Here is a 10,073-nt window from a genome sequence, read left to right as displayed (position 1 = left end):
CGGTTTAGTAGCCTATTATTGTAGCTACGTTGATAGATGTCGGTGGGACCTAGAGTTTCAGGTTGGGGATATGGTCCTTCTGAAGGTGTCACCTTGGAAATGTGTTATCTGCTTAAGAAAACGGGGCAAGATGGGCCCCAGGTATATCAGGCCTTTCAGGGTTATATCCCTTAGGATTCTAATGTAACTAACTTAATCAACCCTTACCCCACACTTAATTTATGCTATGTCCCCATTGCATATTATGCATGATAAAGAAAATGACAAAAAAAAAGAGGAAATTGGAACAAACTCCCTTGGGATAGCAGTGGCGAGGTTGATAGTTCTTCAATTGGATTTCCACATGAGAATAGCTCATCCATGCATTGGGTGTCAAATTCCGTGTGGTACAGCTCCAACTATGCAGTAAGATAGTCTTGAAAATCTTCAGGAATTAATCTTCAAAGAATATAAGTGATGCCCGTATCAATTGTAGTTAAATCGTAATCTTGAGAATGGAATATTGAATTACTCGTTGAGTTAATGAAGTAACTCGCCGAGTAATAGTGTATCTAGCAGAAAAATCGCGAAATTACTCACGGACTCGCTGAATCCAATAGGTGCACTCGGTGAGTACAATGTTGAATGGAAAAAATATTCTTCTGCTTCAAATCCGTTTCTGAGGTGTTTGGCAATGTCAATTTAGTACCCGTCCTTTATTTTTACTTCAATAAACCTACTCTTTAACCATTTTCACTAACGGACTCGATCTTAAACTCAAAACTTCCACGTCCTCATCTATTCCTGAGTCTTGGTTAGCTTGACTCTCGACTTTTGCATGCATCCTAAGCTTTTAAACTGAAAAGAGAAACACAACCAAAAGTGATAGATATCAATAAACCTAAGTACTAGAAGTTCAACAACCACACAAAACACAAAAACAAAAGCAAATAAATGTAGTCTTTAAACAACCAAATAAATAAAACCATAAAACATCAATCTTCATCGTCTTCTTCGTTTCCTCCAGCTCCGCTACTGCCGCCTTGATTCCTTCTTTGATTCGCTCTTTCTTCGCAACTCGGAACATAGGGATATCCGGGCCTGGGCCTTGACACAATATTCATTTGTTCAAACAAGTAAACAAATGATTTGTTTTGGTAATTCATACTCCGTCCAAGATCATCCTGGTACCTTCTCATCTCCACGTTATACAAGTCCATTGGTAGCTCACCATCCATCGAAATGACCGGTGGGTCTTCTCAGACGTGTTCCCTTCACTGCCTCACCCTCCTTCCCGGTTCCTCGGGTACCGAAACCTCATCCGCCTTTAGGATTCCAATATGCCCCCAACATAATCTTTAATGATTCCTGCCCTCCTAAATAATGTGGTGCTAAAAGGAGGAGTAAAAATCATTGTCAACACCCTTGCTGCCCCTTAGTCCAAAATCCCATACGTCCTGGCCAGCTTTGTAACAAACATGCCACCGTTGATTTTGGAAGTAATCCTCTCCTTCACCGCCCCCTCCGCTAAGTATTTTGCCATATAATACAACAAATTGCAAAAAATATTGGGAGTAATGATGCTCCACATGTAGAAGATATCGAGAGTGGGGACCTTATCATCATCATTTTGCATGTTAATGGTGCTTGCGATAAGACGATGGATCAAGAAATAGATGCAACCACATCTTCGGGCATGTCCTTGTAGCAGTGTTCAAGAAATGACTCAAAATTTTCAGACATGATCGTATGTTGATCATAGATCCCTAGCCTCTAAGCAAGCTCTGCCATGCTGAATTGGTGCAGTTCTCCTCCAAGACAAAAGGTGATAATTCATGGGTTATAATAATCATTACCACCTCGGAAGGAGTTGGTAGAAAAGAATTCCCATCATAGTTTCTGGTATACGGGTTCTTGAATCTTGAACAATCGACTCCACCCGTCATAAATTATCATCACCCCATCATTCGCAAAGGACTTGACCAAATAAGGAGTAATTCCTCCTCCAATCCGGCTTGACCTATCCAATGCCAGTCTATTTCATTGGGAACATATATCTCCTTGCGTTTAGTGCTTCCAGCTTGTTTTTCGCACGGGCGAGTGAGGATTTGGAAGTGATTTGTGGAAAATTTAGCCAGTGGATGTCCCCATAACCGCCTCCTCTTGAGCTCTGACCTCACCTAGACATACTTTCTGCAAAAAAAAAACCAAGAACACCACAAACAAAACACAGAAAAATTAAAAATGTAAAATTTATGGGCATCTGCAACATGGACTCGCCGAGTCCAAGAACCAACTCGGCGAGCAGTATGAACTTCGCAAGTCCCTTCCTGATTCGGAAAAAATCAATTGTCCAAATACATAAATTAGTGAAGGGGTTTGTCTTGGTATGTCTATTAAGCATAAAATTGCAAGAAATTTTGTCTATAACACTCTAATTTGACAAAAAAAAAATCAAAACCCTAGGATTAGAGTAAACCTCAAAATCTAGTTTTTTTAAAAAAAAATATGGCCATAAATCAACTCAAGATATGAACTTTAACAAGATTAAGTTGAAAAAATGTTACCTTTTTGGTTGAAGTTGCAAGGAATAACAAAAATTTGGAGATGAAGACTTGATAGGAAGTGATGCTCGTCGAGTGGTTGATGGTTGCGTTTGAAATTATGTTTTACCAATTAGGATTAAAACCCCTTATTTATAGAATGTGAAAAATAAATTTTTTTTCGGGTATAAACGTGGACTCGTCGAGTATATACGCGAATCCGCAATTTTTCAGGATTTCTAAAATGGACTCACCAAGTAGAGTAATGGACTCGACGAGTTTTTCATTATGTTTGAAATTTTTTTGAGTTCTTTAATTTTATGCCACCAACCCACACTTTGAACATTGCTCGTCCTCAAGCAATCATTTTAAGCACATAATAAGATTGATAAAAGCATATCCTAAAAAAACGAAAAGTAAATGAAAAAGAAAAGTAAAAAGAAAGCAAACTTTAAACTCGGGTTGCCTCCTGAGAGCGCTTCTTTTTTAGAAGTCGTTAGCTGGACTCCTTCCCGCTTTACGTCTCCGCGTTTTTCTCCAAGTCCATCCCTTCTTTAATTCTTTCATCTTGCAGCATTTCTTCTTCGTATTTCTTAACCTGATACCCATTGACTTTAAAGCTTCACCCATCTTTACTCCAAAACTCAACCACTCCATAAGGATAGACATGCTTTACTGAAAACGGCCCGGTCCAACGAGTGCGTAATTTTCCAAGAAAGAGCTTAAGCCTTGAATTGTATAATAGCACCTTTTTTTTCCTTCCTCGAACTATTTATTACCCTTCAACCTTGCATCATGCCATCTTTTAGTCTTATCTTTATAAAATAATGAGTTAGTATAAGACTCATTCCATAATTCTTCGAAGGCATTCATTTGCAAAAGTCGATTTGCACGGAACTCATGTGGCTCAAAATTGTATGTTTTCAAGTCCCAATAGGCTTTATGTTCCAGCTCCACGGGGTAAATGGCAATTTTTACCATACACTAGTCTATAATGTGTGGTTCCAATGGGTGTTTTGAATGCAACTCCGAATGCCCAAAGTGCATCATCCAATTTATCTGTCCAATCTTTTCTATTGTGCCCCACCGATTTCTCCAATATTCTTTTAAGTGCCCTATTCGTAATTTCTGTCTGCCCATTTGACTGTGGGTGTTAAGGTGTTGAGAATCTATGGTGTACCCCATATTTTTGCAACACTTTTTCCAGTTGATCATTAGCAAAGTGGGTTCCCCTATCACTAACTAATGCTTTAGGCACTCCAAATCTTGAGAATAATTTTCTTAAAAATTTAATCACAACTCTTGCATTACTAGTTTGTAGTGCTTGCGCTTCCGCCCACTTTGACACATAATCCACCACCACGAGTATGTATTTGTTGCCTTTGGATAAAGGAAATGGTCCCATGAAATCTATACCCCACACATCAAAGATTTCACAAACTTGAATATTCATTCGGGGCATTTCATTCCTTGCCGATATATTACCAGTTCTTTGGCAAGTATCACATTCCTTCACGTATGTAGCAGCATCCTTGAAAATAGTAGGCCAATAAAAACCAGTATCAAACACTTTTTTAGCAATGTATTGCACCCTATGATGTCCTCCTGCAGGTCTATTGTGGCAATGCTCTAATATTTCCCGACTTTCCTTGCCAAAAGCACATCTTCTTATGATTCCATCCGCACAACTCCAAAAAGATAAGGCTCATCCCAAAAATAATATTTTATTTCGGAAAAGAGCTTCTTCTTTTGTTGATGGGTGAGCCCTTCGGAAGGTAATTACCAGCCAAGTAATTTGCAATGTCTGCATACCATGGTTCCTCATCTACAATCACCATCAAGTATTCTTTTGGGAAGTCATTGTCAATACCCATTTTATCTATCTCGTCCCTTTCTGGATTTTCTAGCCTAGATAGGTGGTCAACAGCTACATTCTCCATCCCTTTTTATCCTTGATCTCTATGTCAAATTCTTGTAATAGGAGCACCCATCGGATTAGTCTTGGCTTTGCATCCTGCTTGGCAAACAAGTACTTAATAGCATAATGGTCAGTGAAAACAGTGGTTTTAGATAAAATAAGATAAGGGCGGAATTTGTCAAAAGCGTACACCACGGCAAGTAATTCTTTTTTGGTAGTGGTGTCGTTTTCTTGGGCCAGATTTAAAGTCTTGCTTGCATAATAAATGGGTCGAGAGTGCTTATCAACCCTTTGGACAAGTACAACTCCAAATGCAAAATCGCTTGCATCACACATTTATTTCAAAAGGCAAGTTCCAATTCGGGGCAATAATGATCGGGGTATTAGTTAATTTATCTTTCTAAATTTCAAAAGCCACTAGACACTCTTTAGAAAAATTAAAAGGTGCATCTTTTAAAAGCAATTGAGTAAGAGGTCTAGTTATTTTAGAAAAATCTTTTATAAAACGGCGGTAAAAACCTGCATGACCTAAAAAGCTCCAAATGCCCTTCACATTAGTTGGTGGAGGCAATTTAGCAATTGTATCAATTTTTTTCTGATCCACCTCAATCCCCGCCTTGGATACTTTGTGTCCTAATACTATGCCCTCTTTTACCATAAACTGACATTTCTACCAATTTAGAACTAGATCGGTCTTTTCGCACCTAGCAAGCATCAAGTCAAGGTTAGCAAGACAATCATGAAAGGAAGATACAAAAATAGAAAAGTCATCCATAAATACTTCAATAAACTTTTCCACCATGTCGTGGAGTATTGCCATCATGCATCTTTGAAAGGTCGCGGGTGCATTTCAGAACCCAAAAGGCATGCGGCGATAAGCAAAAGTCCCACCCGAGCAAGTGAAAGTTGTCTTTTCTTTGTCAATTGGGTCTATGGGTATTTGGAAGTAACCGGAAAATCCATCCAAGAAATAGTAATAACTATGGCCAGATAATATTTCAAGCATTTGATCAATAAAAGGTAAGGGAAAATGGTCTTTACAACTGACATCGTTTAACTTTCGATAATCGATGCACACTCGCCAACCGGTTACCGTTCAAGTTGGAATAAGCTCGTTCTTCTCGTTTTTCACTACTGTCATCCCTACTTTCTTGGGCACCACTTAAATGGAACTAACACATGGACTATCGGAAATAGAATAAATGATCCTCACATCCAATCATTTGACCACCTCCTTCTTGATCACTTCTTGCATGTTTGGGTTCAACCGCCTTTGATGTTGCAATACTGGTTTTGCTCCTTCTTCCAGGTTGAGCTTGTGAGAGCAATAAGAAGGGATTATTCCTTTTATATCGGTGATATTCCATGCAATACTATGCTTCCTTTTCTTTAAGACATGAACTAACTCTTCTTTTTCAGATTTGGAGAGGTTAGAAGCTATAACAACAGGTTTTTGATCACCATCCTCAAGAAATGCGTACTCCAAATGATCTGGTAAAGTTTTAAGGTCTGATTTTGTATTTTATACACTGAACACGTCGAGTCCATGCCAAAATCCCCGTGAGATCACGATTTCTCGAGCGGATTCGTCGAGTCGATGCCTCAGACTCAACGAGTCGAGTTTTCTGCACCTCTGAGTATTTCATTGTATTCAGCTTCTTCAAGTAGTCTCTCTATTTCCCTTATGTCCCTTTCAGCATCAAAATCGTCTTTGAAGGCAGTGGAAATTTTTTTTGACTTGTCTTCCTTCTATTCTTCCATTAATTCTTCCAACATATCTACCGAAAATGTCATGTCATCACTAAACCTTGCATGCTTCATGGCTTGATCAACTCCAAATCTAACTTATTTGTCCCTCGCACGAAGGGTAATTTTAGAATCTTGCATGTCTACTATGGCACTCGCAGTATTAAGGAAAGGTCTTCCAAGTATGATCGGGACTTGAGGATCCGCTTCCATGTCTAGAACTATGAACTCCACAGGGAACACAAATTTATCTACTTTTACCAAAACTTCCTCGCATATCCCCCTTGGAAAAGTCATCATTTTATTAGCTAAGTGAATTGCCATTCGAATTGGCCTTGGCTCTGGAAGGTCTAGTTTCTTAAAAAATGAATATGGTATGAGATTTACACTTGCCACTGAGTCAGCCAAGGCATGTATAGTTGCTAAATTTCCGAACTGACAGGGCAAGGTAAAACTACCCGGGTCACCTTTTTTCTTAGGAAGTACGTTTAGCATGGAGGCTAAGCAATTTTCATTGTGAACTGCCTCTTTCACCTCTTCCATCTTATTTCTATTTGTTAGAAGATCCTTTAAAAATTATGCATACTTGGGCATTTTTGCAACTGCTTCAATGAAGGGCATATTGATTTGAGGGGCTTTAATGTGTTCCAGGAACGTTTGATAATCTATATGATGCTTATCTTGTCTAGCTCGGCCTGGAAACGATAACGGAGGCTGACAAGGTTTAACAGGTGACTCTCTTTTCTGTTCCAGTGAGGGACTCGTCGAGTCTGTGTCTTTGACTCGACGAGTCGAATCTAGTTTAAGTGATTTTTGCTTTTCTGCATCCTTCTCATATACCCGTTTTGGATCTTCTTGCTGGATAGGTGTCAGAGGAGTAACAATCTTCCCACTCCTAGTTGTCATGATATTTATATGTGCACCTCTTGGATTATTTTCGGTATTGCTAGGAAGTCCACTCGGTTGTCTCTCGTTTATTTGTAGTGCAAGTTGGCCTAGCTGTTTTTCAATGTTCAAAATAGATGCTTGCTGATTCCTTAGCAGAGTTTGTTAATCCATCATCATTGTGTGGTGTTCTTTAATCATGCCTTGGTGATCCCTTATCATGTTTCGTTGCTCTTTTATTGCAACGTCGGTGTCATTATGTCTCTTCTCGGATGCAGCTACAAATCTTGTGAGCATGTCCTCCAAATAAGATTTCTTATCTTGCACCGGCTCCTCTTTTTGATAAAAACCCCTTGCTTTCTTCTTATACTTTTCCTCCTTTGCCTTTTTGTATTCATCATATGGTAGCCATTTTTTCTTAGGTTTTCGCCAATCATCATCATATATATCACCGCTTGAATAACACACTTGGGCATTCTTTTTTCCGATTTCATCAAGATCATAGTCTTTAGTAAGGTGACGCCCTCTACAATTTTCACATCCCACTCTAATGGCATGGATGGATTGGTCCATCTTAGTCATTCTTCGGTCCATAATTTCCAATTTTGCCATCATTGCTGCCATATCATTGGTAATTGAGTTCACCACACCTCGATTTGTGTCATTCCTTGGTTTATGATATTCTCTAAAGTGCTTAAAGAATTCTTCAATTAGTTCTTTTATCACCGGGGGTGTCTTCTTTATGAGATGTCCTTGTGAATCAAGGAGCTGCCTGGTTCTTACATTAACTCCATCTTAGAAAATGGAGACTTCTTGTTGACTGTTTAGATCATGATGTGGGTAGTTCCTTAATATGCCCTTGTATCTCTCCCACATCTCATAAAGTGACTCTCCAGCTTGTTGTTCAAAATTGGTTGTTGCTTTCTTCAACTTGGTTATCTTTGAGGGACGGTAAAATTGATCTATAAATTCTTCTTTCATTTTAGCCCAAGTAGTGATGGATCCTGGAGGGAGTGATTTCATCTAATCTTTCGCGGCCCCTTTAAATGTGACCAGTAGCATACGAAGTAAAACAGTGTCGCGGGGTACATTAGGAACATTAAAGTAGTCGGCTACGTCGTTGACCTCATCTAGATGCTTGTATGCGTCTTCGTGACCCCTCCCGTAGAATGGGATCTCCTTAAGTTGAGCAAGTATGTGGCCTTTAAGTTCAAAGGTGGCAGTTCTAGGTATTGCAGGTTGCACAAGTCCTGGGACAGTATCGTCTCGTATCCTTTTCTTCTATTCACCCATGGGAACTTCATCGATGTTATCCATGGTGTTAGCAGGTTTGCCTTCAAAGTCGTTTTTTTCTTCGGATTCGGAATCGGAATCGGAATCGGTTTCTTTTGGAATTAGATTTTCTTCAAAATGTTCTAACTTGCTTTCCTCAATCTTTTGACTGCTGGTTTCACCTGTTTTCTTGCTCTTTTTCTTCCTAAAAACTAACTTAAGGTCTTTGAAAGGTGATTTCCTTGACAAGTTAGTGTCTTCAATGACCTTGTCTTTGTTCTTCCTAAGAGCGGATTCTGGGTCTTCAAATGGAGGAACCAGAGGTGTGTTAGGTCCTCGGGTCATGTAGCACCTGCAATCAAATCAAAAAACACACGTAAAAAGAACAAAAAGGTGAAATGAAACGAAATTGGAAATCAGTTGTGGACTCGCCGAGTAGCTTCGATTGCACTCGGCGAGTTCAAGGCTAAAACAGAAAAAAAAAATTAAACAAAAGTTCTAAAAACAGAAAACTTTGAACTTAACCTAATAACTAAATTACTAAAGCACTAACTTTATGCAACATAGATCTCACACAAAGGATCGATAACACTAGAAATTAGAATTAATTATTGAACCGTTCCCCGGCAACGGCGCCAAAAACTCGATGTGTGTGAAACTAACCAGTTTTATCCTACTTTTTTTTAATATAAATTAGACACACAATAGGTACTGTACCTGTCAATTTGTGGTATAGTTTAAGCAAGCAGGGTATCGAACACAGGGAACGACAATTATAAGACTAACTACTAGGATTATCTAAATAAAAACAAGTAATAAAAACGAGGTTTTCTCTATTTTTGCAAGACTAGAAACTTATATACTCAACTAACACTTAAAGAAAACAGTTAACATCTAAGCAAATAAGATGCAACTAAATTCAATGATAAATAGGACTTATGTTTAGGTTTGAATCATTTGATCCTATGGTTGATTTTATGGTGAATGCATTGGAATAATTTTTCTTTGCCTACCGATTAAGGTGACTAGGTTCACATTCACTATTACTAATCCTTAGAAAACAGATTAATTCAAACAATGGTCAAATGTCTAAATTAATGAATTTCCTAGTTTATTGATTCGGGTTAAGTAAGACTCGTAATGGTTAATTAAATTGGTCGTTCAGTTAACCTCTTTTTGATGGTTCGTCACACAAGCTCACACATTAATTTATCTATTTTCTAGTTAACCCTAGTTTCACGTTCGCTATTCCTAGGCATATAACAATGTTTTCACATAAATCATACGAATTTAGCAATTAAGAGATGCTCATGCAACTTAATAAGTTGACTAATTAACTGAAAATATATGTAATTAACACATAAGGTTCTTTAACAAGCTTAACAAAACAATATCACCAAATCAAATTGATCCTAACCATAAAATCATTCCATATTCACAAAATCTGTAACACCGTAAATTTCAAAACAAAATTTTCAAATTTTTGTAAAATATACTTCATTTAATATTCATAAAACAACCATATTAATTATCCAACTCAAGTCAATACAACATCCCAAGATCACAAATGTATAAACTCCGTGTGTGTGTGTACGGATCAAGCCGGTGCCTTCCCGCGGTCGTCACTAGTACCTAAAATAATAACATCAAACCCTGTAAGCACAAAGCTTAGTGAGTTCCCCAAAATACCACATATAACACATAGTAGCCACTCGAGGCTATAACTCTGT

General features: G+C 38.3%; 1 non-coding gene across 1 annotated transcript; it reads left to right on the top strand.

Moving 5' to 3' along the window:
• Positions 1 to 7,897: 7,897 nt before the first annotated feature.
• On the top strand, positions 7,898 to 8,004 carry LOC144999265 (small nucleolar RNA R71). Its single transcript, XR_013660780.1, has one exon. It is a non-coding gene; the product is annotated as a small nucleolar RNA R71 (small nucleolar RNA).
• The last annotated feature ends 2,069 nt before the right edge of the window (positions 8,005 to 10,073 follow it).

Source organism: Lactuca saligna, chromosome 5, assembly GCF_052625555.1.
Source record: "Lactuca saligna cultivar CGN05327 chromosome 5, ASM5262555v1, whole genome shotgun sequence".
NCBI classification, from domain to species: Eukaryota; Viridiplantae; Streptophyta; class Magnoliopsida; order Asterales; family Asteraceae; genus Lactuca; species Lactuca saligna.
The sequence above is the reverse complement of the archived record's forward strand: the minus strand, read 5'-3'. Positions and strand labels throughout refer to the sequence as shown.